This window comes from Lactuca virosa, chromosome 5 (assembly GCF_052849685.1).
Source record: "Lactuca virosa cultivar CGN04683 chromosome 5, Lactuca_virosa_CGN04683_v6, whole genome shotgun sequence".
In the NCBI taxonomy this organism is placed as follows: domain Eukaryota; kingdom Viridiplantae; phylum Streptophyta; class Magnoliopsida; order Asterales; family Asteraceae; genus Lactuca; species Lactuca virosa.
In genome coordinates, this window is record NC_136430.1 from 358,705,526 (window position 1) to 358,719,433 (window position 13,908).

General features: G+C 38.0%; 1 non-coding gene across 1 annotated transcript; it reads left to right on the forward strand.

The window, feature by feature from the left end:
• The first annotated feature begins 2,192 nt into the window (after positions 1-2,192).
• Positions 2,193-2,299, forward strand: LOC145117829 (small nucleolar RNA R71). Its single transcript, XR_013712823.1, has one exon. It is a non-coding gene; the product is annotated as a small nucleolar RNA R71 (small nucleolar RNA).
• Positions 2,300-13,908: the final 11,609 nt, after the last annotated feature.

Consider the following 13,908-nt stretch of genomic DNA (forward strand, 5'->3'; position numbering starts at 1 on the left):
CTCGTCCTTTTCATTTTCCACCACCGTCATGCCTCCCTTCTTTGGTACCACGCGGATTGGGCTAACCCATGGGCTATTGGAAATAGAATATATAATTCTGGAATCAAATAATTTCACCACTTCTTTCATAACCACTTCTTGCATTTTTAGATTTAATCGTCTTTACGTATGTACCACTGGTTGGCCCCTTCTTCTAGATTGATTTTGTGTGAGAAATACGACGGGCTAATCCCTTTTATTTCAAAAATATTTCAAGTGATTGTGTTGTGTGTTCTCTTAATACCTCCACCAATCTTTTCTTCTCTTCGGGCTCACGATCAGCTGCTATAATAACAAGCTTCAACTTATTTTCCTACAAAAAGGCGTATTCCAGATGTTTGGTCAATGTCTTCAATTCAACTTTCACATTTTGAGTAGTCACCACGTCGTGGTCTTCTACCTGCCACGCAGTGGTGTTTTCAAATGGCTCGTATGATCTCAATATTTCACTTGACCACGACGTGGTAGAGTCACCACGTCGTGGTCGGCCTTCAAATTGAAATTTAAGGTCTTCAATTTCCATTTCTTCCATAAGCCTCTCTAATTCTTCTAAGTCATGTTCAGCATCAAAATTGTTCTCTTGAAGAACGATGTACCCCTCTGAATTGTTTTCCTTCTACATGTTTAATTCTTTTTCCAATGCCTCATCAAAGATATCCACCGCGAAAGCCATATTATTGATTATCTTTGAATGTTTCTTAGCTTGATCTACCCCAAAAGTGATAGCATCTTCTCTAACTCGAAGGGTGAGTTTAAACTCTTGTATGTCCACCAACTCTAGTGTGATGCTTAGGAAAGGTCTTCTAAGGATTATCGGAACTTAGTGTCTACTTCCATATCAAGAACAATAAAATATGTGAGAATTTTTTTTTTTGACAATTTTGACCCATAAGTCCTGATATATACCTCTTGGAAATGTCACCATCTTGTTAGCGAGGTGAATTGCCATGTGAAGTGGCCTCGGCTCTAGAAGATCTAGTTTCTTGAAAAATGAGTAAGGAATGAGATTGACATTAGCTCCTGAATCGGCAAGAGCGTAGCTTGTGGCCAAAATTTCAAATTGGCAAGGGAGTGTTAGGCTTCCCGGATCCCCCATCTTCATAGGTAACTTGTTCAGAATAGCGGCTGAGAAAATTTCATTTAAGATCACCTTTGTTGCTTCTTCCATCTTCTTTGTATTCATCAGAAGATCCTTAAAAAACTTAGCATATTTTGGCATTTGAGCCACTGCTTTGATGAATGGAATATTGATATGCAGGGCCTTTATATGCTCCAGGAACTTCTTATAGTCTTCGGCCTACTTCTCTTGCTTGGATCGACTCCGTAATTGTAGCGGTAACTGATACAGCTTGGTCGCAGGATTTTTATTGGGTTCAGCAGATGACCACGTCATGGTTGGATTTTCACAACGTCGTGGTTAATGTTTAGAGTCCTTCTCTTGATTTTTTAATTTCTCGTTTCTACAAAAAATCTAAATCATCGTTAGGAATCGGAGCCAAAGGAGTAATAATTTAAGCACTCCTTGTTGTGATGGCCTTGACATGCTCCTTTGGATTTTGTTTCGTGTTGATCAGAAGTGTTCCTAGTAATCGTTCATTCAATTGCTTCGAGAGTTCATCGATTTGTGGCTCAATATTTCAGATTGAGGCTTGCTAATTTCGAATGACATCACCAGTCTCATTGTACCTCTTCTTCGATGCAGTTGTGAATCATGAAAGTATGGCTTCAAAGTCATTCTTCTTGGGTTTCTTCTAATTTTCTTCATACCTATCTCTGCTAGAATAGCAAACTTGAACTTTCCAATTCCCGTCCTCATCAAGGTCACAATCCTTTGTTGAGTGTGGACCGCTACAATTGTCACATCCAACCCAAATTTCATGGATGGATTGTCCATCATCGTCATTCTTCAATCCACCGATTCCAGTTTTTCCATAACCGCCGCCATGTACTCATTTCCTCTATCCATATTTCTTTTTCCTTTATTAACATCTTCATGTGGGGTATGATATTCGCACGAATTTTTTGTGAATTCTTTGATCAACTCCTTAATAATAGTTGGTTATTTCGTTTGCATAGATCCTTGAGAGTCAAGGAGTTGTCTTGTTGTAACATTTACCCCATCGTAGAAGATAACTACTTCATGTTGCACATTTAGATCGTGTTGGGGGCAATTCCTAAGCATACCTTTATACCTCTCCCAAGCTTCAAATAAGGACTCACCATCATCTTGTTGGAAATTTTCTATCTTCTTCTTGAGCTTGGATATTTTTTATGGTGGAGTATATTGCTCAATGAAAGCTCCACGTAGATTCGTCCAAGTTGTAATTGCTCTAGATTCGTCCAAGCTTGGATATTTTTTATACCGGGAGCATTCTTAATAATATTGCTTCTCGCGAGACATTAGGAATATTGAAGTAACTTGCAATGTCATTGACCTTGATGGTGGGGCAAGTCCTAGCCCTTGATCGTTGTGTACTTGCTTCTTGTACGCGCCCATACTCATTCGTGTGATATTCTTCATCTTGAAAACTTATTGCAACAAATAGAAAACAAACACATAAAAAAGAACAAAAGTAACCAAATGAAAATTGTCAAGACGTTCACAATGTTGTGGTGAGAAATTACCACATCTTGGTTACGTATTAAACAGGAAAAAGAAAAACAGAAAAATTTAAACTTTATGTGAAATAAATCTCACACAAAGCATCGAAAACAAATAGCATATAATAATTAACTAAAATTTGAACCATTCACTGGCAACGACGCCAAAAACTTGATACATATTTTATGTACTAAGTAATAAACCAACTAATCTAGACTAACTAATACGTGATAGGAAATGTACCTAATTGAATAGCAGGATAGTTCAGGTAAGCAGGGTATCGAACACATGGAACGGAAATAATAGTTAAATTACTAATTAATGTTAACTAATTCAAACAATTAACTAAGAGGGGGTGTTTTCTAGCTTAATTTGCAAGTCTAGAAACATAAAATAGTTATCACTAAAACTATTAAACTAACAAAGGCAATTCAAATTAAGGATTGAAACAAGATATTAAAGAGACTTCTGTTTAGATTCGATTCACACTACTCCTATGGTTGATTTCTTGGATAAGTGCAATGGATTAAGTTATTTGTTGCTTACCAATTCCTAAGTTGAATAATCTTTATGATCAAAAGAATAATCCTTTAGTAAAACTAATTCATTCATGTATTGATCATGTGAACAAACAAATAAGATTACTTGTAATAAATTCGAGTTATGCTAGACTTGAACTAATGATTCACATTAATGGATAATCACATAAATTCAATACATCAAGGATCATCACATATTAGCTTCCACGTTAATTTACCTATTTTTTCTATTTAACACTAGGTTTATGATCAAAACACTAGTGTTACAACTTTGATGGTCACAAATTCATAAGATTCAAGTTTACCAAATAAGAATGATCACCTAATTCAGAAAAACTCAACAATAAACAGAAGTACTAGTTCTCATTAACACAAAAGGGTCTTTAACAAGCTATCATAACAAATAACCAACTAGCAACAATCTAAATCCAATAAATCAACACATAGTCATAAGGATCATGTACTCTAAACAGAATTTAGGATTTTTAGCCCATGATTTCGGGAAACAAACACTTAAAAACGAAGTTCACAATGGAAATCATAATGAAGAGCAAAGTAAATAAGTTTTAGATGTATTAATTCTTCAAATCACTTCAAAAGCTAATCTTCAATTGAAATCTGAGCTCCTTCTATGTTCCAACACTTTTATGATATCCAAAACTCAAAGACAACTTCAAGCATCAGTTACGGTTGAGATAGAAATCATGCAATCTATAAAACCAGATTCTGGCCCACCACAATGTGGTCTTCATTAAAAACACGTATTTATGAAGTAACTACTTGATTTGGAATTCTCCATCCACCATGTCGTGGTCTTCCACTTTCAAGACTTCTTTGACTTTGATCCAATTTTCCCACTTTCAGCTCTGCAATAGCTTCCTTTTGATGCCGAGAATGTCTTCGCTGCTACAAAATAGATTTCTAAACCAATTAAGTATCTTATGTTCTATATTGAGCATAAATGTAGCAAAAAAGTATTAAAATAATGCATGAAATATATAACTAAATATCCATTTATCAACTTTCAAGGTATATGACATAGAACTTTTATAGGATGCATGTACCTTGTTAATTGTTAATTGTTTAACTAAACCCAACTCCTTATACCTCCAATAACCAAGAAATCAGAAGAGGGTGATGGATCCAAGCTAGCTCTTTGTTTCCTTGCACCAATATGAACTTCCTTCTCTCCCAAGCTTCATCAAAATCCAAAGGATAAGCTCTAAATCTAGGAAACGACCTCTCAAACATGCATGGGGGCTAGGGTTTCATTTTGGAAGGTTGGAGGCTGAATAGGACGCCATAAGCTTGGATTTAGTTAAATATGGAAGAAACCCTATAATCGTAGGCTTAGGTTGTATAAGCCAACACGTCGTGGCATCCCCTTGCCATGTCATGGTGTTCATCAGACCACGCGATCTAAAGGTGTCATGCCAAGTTGTGGTATTCCATACACCATGTCATGGCATCCGGTTTTCTAGAAAACCCATATCTCCCCCCCCCCCCCCGGTTAAAATTTTTGACTGGTCCATTCTAGAAAACGGGTGTTACGGAACACGATATCATGCTCTCCTAAACGTGACCTTTTGAAATTAAGTCGTCCACCTTTTGACGTTATTCCTCGTTCTCCGCAAGACTCGTTCTATAGTGTGGCCTATTAGGAAACTAGTCTCCTGGTTTATAAACAATATGGTGTTGGATGTCACGTAAAGGTGGCAAGCCATCATATAATTCGTTGGGGAAAACATCATCAAATTCCTTGAGTAGAGGAAGCATAGCCTCAGGAATTTGATCCTCCTTAGCCACTTCCTTCCCTATCAACACAAAAATGTCATCTTCTACCTCCAACTCGTCTTCAAACAGAGTAAGGTCAATAGAATACCTGAAGTTTTAGAGACATGCTCTTTTGGCTTACTGGGAACGAAAGTTATCTTCACGCCATAAAACAAGAAACTATAAGTACTGGATCAGCCGCTATGTTATATATTACGATCATACTACCAAGGTCTATCCAACAACAAATGCAAGCATCCACCGCAACCACATCACACCAAACATCATCTTTATATGTGGTACCAATAGAAACGGAACAAGGGCTCATTTAGAGACTCTTACCTCACCTCTTTTCTTAAGTCACTATAGCTTATAAGGCTTGGGAAGATTTCATCTCTTTAGAGCCAAATTTTGAACTGCTTCTTCAGATATCATGAAGGTTTGTATTTGATCGGATACACTTCAAGTATGAATAAGAAAAGCAAGACTAATCTTAACGAAATTAACAGAAAGTAAATACACAGGAGTTCTCCAAATGTTCCTTTCACCACGAAAAGAGGTTTTGTCTTCACCAACAAGACGGGTTTGTCAAAAAGACAATTGGCACAAAGCCACAAACTAAACTACTCGACCTCAACATTAGGGTTTTCCCTAATGTTATATATATATATATATATATATATATATATATATATATATATATATATATATATATATATATATATATATATATATATGTATATATATATATATATATATATATATATATATATATATACTAATCTATACATGTATATCCCATTATTGACGAGATTATATCTAATCTATACTAAGAACTGACCTTATCATAAAGATATGGGATCTGACATCTATTCTATATTTATCTATACTAACTGTCTAATATACAAAAGATTATAATTGAAAAATTATACTAAAGCTGGCGCTATTGAACTTGAGATGCTGGTGTTGATGACTTGTGGACGCTGATGCCGATAGATCAGCATATCATGTGTTTGACTCATCATATCATTAGGTGTGACCTTAGAATCTCTCTTATCTGATGATGTCAAAAGTAAACGTCTTCTTCAGAGTCATCATAAGAGCCATTATAAAACTTGTCAACTTCTTTCAGGACTTTAGGCTAAACCCATCTTAATTGATCAAGTTTTAGCTCATCCAGTCTTTTACTCAGCTCCAGTGATATCTGCACACGATATCCTATTTCCAGTTCAAAGTGACCTAGTCCTTACAAATGAAGATGAAATAAGTGTTCAGTAGGAGTAGAAGGAAGGTTATCAGTGCGTTGAAAGCACATCTGATTTTGACTATCGATATAGAAGATCTCATGCTCTAGTTCTGGAATAAACATGTGTTGAACAGATTCAACACCAGCTGGTAATTCATTATTGATGTATCTGGTACCATAAGGAAGAAGAATCTTGGTATTCTTTGACTGTCGAGGAGCGCCTATTCTTCCTGATGAGGTTGATCTAGATGAACTTATTGATGGATCAACAGATGGTACCAGGGTCACTTTCTTCACTTTGTTGAGAAGCTTTTAGATTGTCAACTTAAATTCTTGGGCATGAACACTTTTATGCTTGTTGATGATTTCATGAATCTGCGTCCAATCGTTGTAGCAGAATTTGACTGGCTCACGAGCAAACACAACTTCAGTGTATTCACACTCAGTTTTCTTTCTTACTAAGTGAAGCTTTATCGACTCATTCTTTGGCTTGGTGCATCTCATTTTGATGATGGGATCAGGCTTTTTTCTTCGAGTTAGAACGTCTTGAAACTTTTTTCTATCAATCCAGTCATATAGATCTGAAACAATGTGTTGCTTTTCTATATTGTTATTGAAAATCTTGTTAACCTGATCATCAGTTCTTTGAACTTCAACCTTTTTATCAGCGAAAACAAGTTCTTGAACAATTTTGTTAGGCAAACGTTCTTTTTTTCTGGCTTCATTCTTCTGAAGAATGGCAACATTGTATTCTAGCATGATCTGTTTAACTTCCTCGATAGGTAAGCTTCATGTTTCTGCTAACTCGTTCAAATAAAAAATAAGCTTGCTTTTCTTTTGAGGAGGTGCTGAAGTATCATCAGCTGCAAAGGAACTTCCAGCTTTAGAGTTAACAGCTCCCCCTAAGAAGAAAGCCTTCCTTTTTCATGGATTGAGTTGGAAACTATCATCAGAGTCAATGTCACTCTTTGTTCCCTCAGGAGCCTCTTAAGAAAACTCCCCCTAAAAAAACCAGGATAAAGAACATTTAATGGAAAAGCATAAACAATAGATTGTTACATGAAACCAAGATCTAGAAACCCTTCATAGTCATTGGTTTCTGATTGGTCACCAGTGTCTGGAATAGACTGGTTAGTTGCAGCATCAGCATCTAGAATATCAATAAAAGTAATCGGCTCTAGAGGATCAGCTTCAGCTTCAACCCCTTCATTCATCTCAGACTGAGATTCAATAACCATTTGCATTTTCATTGGCTGAGGACCCTCTTGATAATTCTCCCCTTTTTGGAAACATCATATTGGGGAGGAGAGTTAGGAGGAGGAGAAGGAATTCTTGGAGGATGATTAGATGGTGGAGGAGGTGGTGGAGGAGGGTTTGTTGATGGAGGTGGGGGTGGAGGAGGGTTATCACCTAGAGAACTTGGTGGAGTGTCATCAACAACCATATCATCATCTTCATCATCCAAGGCCATAAGTCTCTTCATTGTAGCCACATTACTTTCAACTTTAGTCAATCTTTTATCTATTGACTGAGTTAACTACATAATTAAGGAGATTTGGGAAAGCACATCAGTTTCAAAGTTGGAGCTGGATTCTCCTTGATCACCCTGATGAAGAACAGTAGTAGTAATAAGTGATGGTGAGGGGTGTAATGCTCGTGTTTCTAGGCTAGGCATCAATATTGACGTGATAGTCTAGGTTAACCTTTGTAACTCATTTAGAAGAAATGAAAAGGAATTATGTGAATATTATGTGAAAATTATGTGTTTTATGCTTAATTATTAGGGTTTAATTAATTAAGAGTAAAAATGAGTGTCGAAAATAAATATTAGATAAAGCCGATATTTATTAAGAAAGTTGTAGTGGTCGTGACAAGGATTACGGATATATAAAGAATGCCGAATTCCGAGTTATAACGAAGAAGTTATGACCTGTCGAAGTTTCGCGACAAAACCGGCACGGTGCCGAATGTCGTAAAAAGTGAGTTTTTGATAAACTACTTTTTAGCCTTAGTGATCTAAACGAAAGTCGTAGTGTTCGTTAAACCGAGAGTATGTATAAAAAGAACGTCCAAATCTGACTTCATATGAGGAAGTTATGATTTTTCTAAGTTTCGGCTTAGCAGTAGACAGCTAAAAACTCGAATTTTAGATCGAGTGATTTTTAGCCGACACAACCTAAACGAGAATCAAATGTCTCATCAATAGGAGTACAACGGTAAAAAGACAGACGAAAACGGACGTCGGATGAAGAAGTTATGAATTTTTAACGGATTTCCTGTCCCGGTCTGTTAAAAATAATAATATAAAAATTAAATTCAAAGTTAGCCGACGAATTCTAAACGAAAGTTGTAGAGCGTAATTTTACCTACGCGTGCATATAAAGAACGTCAAAAACGGAGCTCGTATGCAAAAGTTATGGATTTTAGAAGTTTTTGCACAAAAATCTAGAAAAATTGCAAAATCCGAGAAATTTCGCAAGGTGGACTTCGGCCACGTCACCTTCGCTGCATGCGTGCCACATGTCCAAAATCTACTAAGTCATACGAAGACGTGTCGCCTGCCCTCGCATCCGAAGCCGCGGTCCAGTAGCGATCCGACGCGTGCCTTCTAATGACGCATCCGAGCTCCGCAGGAGTGCCACGAACCCCCCCTCCTCGGACCCAGACTTCGGTCCAATCAGGAGCCTCCAGCGAGACCCTCGCATGCGCAACCCATGTGCTGCCCCTTCGCATCTGCTGCCGCGTGGCTTCTTTCTAACCGTCCGATCAGGAGCCTCGCACCTATAAATAAAAGGGTGCGAGACCTCCCAGGTAATTTTGGAAAATTGTCTCTTTTAACCCCTTTTTCAATATTTTTACCATTTTGACATCCCCCGAAGCCCCGGTATCGATTATAGCACCCGAAACATGTCCCGAAGTGCCCGAGAAGTCCGAGAAATTTATCTTTTCGGTTTCGAAGTCCGACCCTTGCAGAGCCCGGTTTCTCAATAAAACTCTCGGTTTTATTAGAAACGATCGTTTTAGGAAACGAAGTGCTGCTCGATTATCATTAAATCATGTGATCGTTTTAGGAAACGAAGTGCTGCCCGATTACACATAGATATGAAGTATTTTATATAAAATACGTGCTGTGTGATTATATATATTATTTGTTTATTTGAGATGGATGTTGAAGGAATGATTTATACAGGTTTTTAAATAATTTAAACTGTATATGTATTTTTATCTACAAAAATGTTGCGTAAAACATGGGTAGATGAAATAGTGGGTGTGTGCTGAAAGGTAAGTTGGGTAGATGAAATAGTGGGTGTGATATGAAAGGTGAGTTGGATAAATGAAATAGTGGGTGTGTGATGAAAGGTGAGTTGGATAAATGAGATGATCAGTGATATAGATCATAAGTTGAGGGTGAGTGGTGAAATATGAGAAAAGCCCTTACCCAAACGTTGGCCCCCGTCATTCAGCAGAATATGGATGACAACCATGGACTATTCTAGACGGTCAGTGGAACACTAGCAGGCTTGCAACCTGTAGGTGTGTGAACTATATGTTCATCAGTCGTACTCTAAAAACCCATTGACATGTATGACAGGGAGATTCGTGTGAATAATACTGTCGATAAATAAGAGCTATGGACTTAGCACATGTTGAATAAACCTTGGCAGCTATGGACTTAGTGTCTGTTGTATAAACCCTGGCGACGATGTGACTTCGTGCCTATTCCTTAGGATGAGTCCTTAGGAATGAGTGATAGTTGAATCTTAGGGTAAATCCTTAAGAAATAAATAAGATAATGGGGTTGGGGTAATTTGGTTGATTGATTGATGTTTAAGTATAATAAATTTATGTATTGTGGGTTGAAAACCCTATATGCTCACCAGTCTTCCAAGCCTGACCCACTCAGCTTTTTATATTACAGGTAGTGGACCCCGAGCATAGTCGAAGATTTAACGTCTATCGAAAATAAAGATCTAAAATCACCTACGACTAGTGTATAGATCGAAATGGCGAGTACTCAAAGTGGATTCGGAAACGATAATCCGCAGCCTGAGCCAATCACGATGACTGGGGTGCATGCAATGGTGCGTACGATGTTGGAACAACAGATGGAAGAAACAAAACGTTTACTTCAACAAAGTAAGGATGAACTTACTGTGCCAGTACGTCAGACATCTATTCTTGAGGCAACTATCTGGGTTGCTAAGTCTATTGAAGAAATGATCAATGACAGGACCGCCGACAAGGTTGAAGTTGGCAAGAAGATGAAATTTGAGGGGTCTTCAAGGCCCAACAAGAGCAACATATTCTCAAATTCTGGCAAAAGAGGAGGTAAAGGAAAATGGTGCGGGAAGTGAAAAAATAAACACTCTGGGAATTGTGGCAGGAAGGTGAATTGCTTTAGGTGTGGAGAAATTGGGCATTACGCCAATGAATGTACGATTCCCAAGGAGGTGTGTTACGGATGTAAGGAAGAAGGCCATATTTCTAAGGACTGTCCGAAGAAAAATGAAGTAACAAGGCCAAGTGCACCGCCAATGCCAAGCGAATTTCAGAATATCCTTGACAAAGCAAATAATAACGCTAGGAAGTAGAAGTAAAGACTTGATACCCGAAGATCAAGTTATGAAGTAGTAATGTGAATAGTAACAAGTGGTTTAGCCTATTAGAGGCATAGTATAGGGTAAACTTGAACCTCTGTGTAATTGTTTCAAGGAAATAATATAAACCCTGGTTTTGTCATCTGATGAATTAAATGACTATGTGAAATTCTTGTATGGTGATTTGGAGAACTGCGAGACAATACTTGGGACGAGTATGAGTAGGTCTGAATGGTAGTAGAGGCCTATACTACCGGAAGCACAGGACTCGTACTTGGATCAATGAAAGTCACAAGGTTACCAAGGAGCTAGTAATTGATTTCGTCTTGTTCTAGTCTGTCGTTACCATCGTTTCGGTAATGACTAAGAAGATGATTGTTATTCCGACCTTAGAGGTCATATCGAATCGAGTCCGACTAAGATGAGTATGTCACGTGGTTCAGAGAACCAAATTCGATGTAGCAATTGACTTAAGCCAGAAGATTGAAGTGAAAGATGATCAAAGCGATCAATAGAAGTATCGCACTCATTGTTAAAGAAGTTGGTAGTTAGAAATGATACATGTTGAACTGTGATTGTATCACATTAGAACATGAAGGAAGGTATAGTTTGTTCCAAAATTTGTCCCTAGGAGATCTGAGTCTTAGTAGTACATTTTACGATGAGATATCATTAGAACATGACCCATCGGTCTGTTACAATAAATGAAGGAAAGTACTTATTCTAAGAAGAAGAAGGAGTCCTCAATAAGGATTTATTTTGTAACTTGAAGGTTACGATTGAAAGTCCTATGAAAATCTGAAGCTTTTTAGGATTAGTTGGATATTACCGAAGGTTTATCCAAGGCTTTTCTTCGATCGCGACTCCATTGACAACTTTGACCCACAAAGGAGTTGTTTATACTTGCAATGAGAAGCATAAGGAAGCTTTTGAGAAGTTAAAGAAGAAGTTGTGTGAAGCACCGATTCTTTCGTTACCTGAAGGAGTTGATAACTTTATAGTTTATAGTGATGCCTCTAGAGTTGGGTTAGGTTATGTTCTGACCCAAAGGGATAAAGTGATAGTGTATGCAACGAGGCAATTGAAAGAGCATGAAAAGAACTACCCCACTAATGATCTGGAGTTGGTAGCGGTAGTATTCGCCTTAAAGATATGGAGGCACTATCTTTATAGTACTAAATGAAAACTTTTCACTGATCATAAGAGTCTTCAATATCTCTTTAATCAGAAGGAATTGAACATGAGGCAACGACGCTGGCTAGAGTTACTCAAGGACTACGACTGTGAGATACTTTACCACCCTGGTAAAGCAAATGTTGTTGCTGATGCTCTCAGTCGGAAGGTAAATCTTGAAAAGAAAAGGCCAAGAGCATTGAGAATTGAAGTTGTCTCGACAACTGGGGAAGGTATAAAGAAAGCTCAAGAGGAAGCTTTATAGAAAAATGACTGAAAGGAAGGACGTTTGGATAAAATGTTGGTGTTTGATACAAACGGTCAAGGACTGAAGGTATTCAAAGATAGGATTTGGGTACCTAAGACAGGAGGAGTAAGAGATCTTCTGATGGAAGAAGCTCACAAGACCATGTACTCGATTCATCCCGGCAGTACAAAAATGTATAGGGATCTAAAACCCTGTTACTGGTGGCCGACGATGAAGCTCGATGTTGCTAAGTATGTGGCCGAGTGTGTAACATGTGCTAGGATTAAAGCACAACATCAGAAACCGTATGGGAATTTAGAACCTTTACCTGTACCCATGGGTAAATTGGAAGACATTACCATGGATTTTGTGACTAAAATGCCCAGAACAAGGAACGGTCACGACATGATTTGGGTGGTCGTTGATCGCTTCACCAAGAGTGCGCATTTCATAGCAGCCAACGAGAAATGGTCTATGGATAAACTTGCGAATTCTTACGTGAAGGAAATTGTGAGGCTACATGGTGTTCCGTTAGCGATTGTATCTGATCGTGATAGCCGTTTTACCTCAAGGTTTTGGAGGAGTCTACAAGAGGAATTGGGTACCAAGTTGTGTTTGAGTACAGCTTACCATCCACAAACTGATGGTCAGAGCGAACGAATAATTCAAACATTGGAGGATATGCTGAGAGCATGTACCCTGGAATTCCAAGGTAACTGGGATGAACATTTACCTTTAGTAGAATTTTCCTATAATAATAGTTTCCACTCCAGCATCAAGATGGCACATTATCACGCTTTGTATGGGGAAAAGTGTCGAACGCCGTCATGTTGGCTGGAAGCTGGGGAAAAGCAGTTTATGGGACTTGAAATAGTCCATCAGACTGCTGAAAAGTTGAAAGTGATTAGGGAAAGGATGTTAGCTGCTCAAGATCGTCAAAAGAGCTATGCTGACAAGAAAAGACAACTGATATCATTCGAAGTTGGAGATTTGGTTTTACTTAAGGTCTCGCCGTGGAAGGGACTTATAAGGTTTGGTAGAAGGGGAAAGTTGAGTCCAAGGTTTATTGGACCATTTAAAGTTCTTCAGAGGATCGGGAATCAAGCTTACAAGCTAGAATTACCGGAAGAACTAGAGGGTATTCATAATACCTTTCATGTGGGTTATTTAAGAAAGTTCACGGGAGATGTGCCCGACATAATTCCCATTTCTGAATTAAGGTTGGATGAAAACAAGAGGTTAATGAAAGAACCTGAGGCAATCGTTGACCGTAAGACTAAGAAGTTGCGACGCAAGATGGTCGATTTAGTGCTTGTGCGTTGCAAACATACGAATGGGCCAAATCTCACCTGGGAAACGGAGAGCGACATGATGAGTCGCTACCCGTAGTTGTTTGTCGATGTGTGATTCTGGGGACGGAATCATCCTAAGGGGGAGAGAATTGTAATGCCCGCGTTTCTAGGCTAGGCATTAATATTGACGTAATAGTCTAGGTTAACCTTTGTAACTCATTTAGAAGAAATGAAAAGAATTATGTGAATATTATGTGAAAATTATGTGTTTTATGCTTAATTATTAGGGTTTAATTAATTAAGAGTAAAAATGAGCGTCAAAAATAAATATGAGATAAAGCCGATATTTATTAAGAAAGTTGTAGTGGCCGTGACAAGGATTACGGATATATAAAGAAT